We start from the raw sequence: 1,808 nt of genomic DNA on the forward strand, positions 1-1,808 counted from the left end.
GGGATAGCCAGGGGAGGAAGGGAAGGTGTGGTCTTTGGGGGCCCAGGAGAGGGAAGTCCTGCAGAGGTCTGTAAGGCTGGGGCTGCTCTGGCCCCTGCAGCCGGCCCCCAGGCAGTTCTGGGCAGCTGTTGTTGCTAGAAGCTTGATTCTCTGCAGGCTCTGGCAGTTCCACTTCCCACAATTCCCCCTGTCTTGTTTTTGCAGGGCTGTGAAAACTTGGGAAAAACTTTTAGTCATGGATTTCTTAACACGAAAAATTAGACAGGGAAGGAAAACAAGGATGGGGGAAGTGACAATTAGGAACAAAATGATTCCTTTAACAACCTTATTGACTCAATCAGAGAGGGAAGGAAGGCAAAATCAACTAAAGAGACCTGAAAAATCTTTTGTCTTGGTTTATGGTGATAGAGTGGATGGAAGGCAGGTTAGTGGGTGGAGAGAAATTTTTAGTAGGAAGAGGATAAGGTTGGGAGTTATTACAGGATGTGGTGGTGTTAGTACAGAGTCGGGGATAGGTTAGATTTTAGAGTGAGGCTATTAGTAGTGGGTTTAAATCTAAAGCAAGTGGTAGCTATAAATGAGCTTAAAAGATTTAACTCTTGGGGATTAGTGTTTGAAGAAGGAGGGAAATTATCTACAAGGGAAGTGTTGTGGATAAACCTGTTCTAGTCAGGTATATTCCTACGAGACAGCTTTTTAAAAGGTTTTACTCATGCTGTCAAAGAAAATGCACGTTGTGTCTGTGTCAGTGGTTTTGGTCGAGGGGGTCCAGACGTTCTTTGCCGGTTGCTGCAGTCAGTTTGGGACTGGGAGAGCTAAGGTAGTTCATGGTGGAACAAAGGAGAGAAGGATCAGGAGAGCTTGGAATTCTCTAGGAAGGGCTTGGTTCTTTCTGGGGGGACCCATCTTGGAATGAATTTCCCCTTGAACTTCCACAGCTTAAGAAATCGCATTTATCCATTGTCTTGGTATTTGCTTGGTGTCTTGAGGTGCCGTGTTTATTTGCATGACAGTATCTGTAGCTTTACTCGTTGTGGCAGATGCTGTATGTTGCTCTATAGATGAAGAACTTGGTGCTTGGTTCTCCGAAGGGGCTGTTTTCATGCTTTCAGTGGATGTTGAAATTGTCTTTTCAGGAGCAGCTTGGATTTTGTTATGTACTGTTTCAGTTTGTGTGCTGGAAGGAACTGCAGATATCTGTATCTTTGCAGAGGTTTGCTCTGTGGAGGCAGGCTGCTGGAACGGAGCTTGTTGCTGTGTCTGAATTTCCTGGTTGCAGCCATGGTATTTGGTGTCATGTGATAAAGGATTAGGGGAAGTTCCTTCTGCATTACGTGAGAAGGCTGGAGCTTCTGGGACTGAGTTATCCTTCCCCCCTAGGGAGGAGGGGTTTACCGGGATGCTTGAAGGGGGCGTGAATAATTTCTGTGTCTCCGCCCACTGTCCACTCCCCTCCCTTTGTTTGTGGAGTTCAGGAAAGTTTTGGCGGGCTTTTGTCGGGTCTTTGTTCTCTGTTTCGCCATGTTGGCTGTCCTGTAGTATCTCCCCCCCGTTTCTATATGTGTTCTCACTCCTCTGTCCGTGCCGTGGTGTCTGCAGAGGAGCCGGAGGTTCCGCGTTGTCGGGAAAAGGTTGGGGGGGGCGGGCAGGTCGAGCGGCGGCAGGGGCGGCACGGCTGCGGCCGCGGGGTCGCGTGGGGCCGGGGCGGCTCGTCTCGCGCGCAGCTGAGGGCGGCGGGCGGGCCGGGGGGGTGCCGGGCGGCAGCGCCGGGGTGGCGGGCAGCGGCGGGGCCGGGGGCGGCGTCTGCC

This window comes from Empidonax traillii, unplaced genomic scaffold, assembly GCF_003031625.1.
Source record: "Empidonax traillii isolate 1590-97213 ecotype Southwest subspecies unplaced genomic scaffold, ASM303162v1 scaffold1455:size106085, whole genome shotgun sequence".
Taxonomy (NCBI): Eukaryota; Metazoa; Chordata; class Aves; order Passeriformes; family Tyrannidae; genus Empidonax; species Empidonax traillii.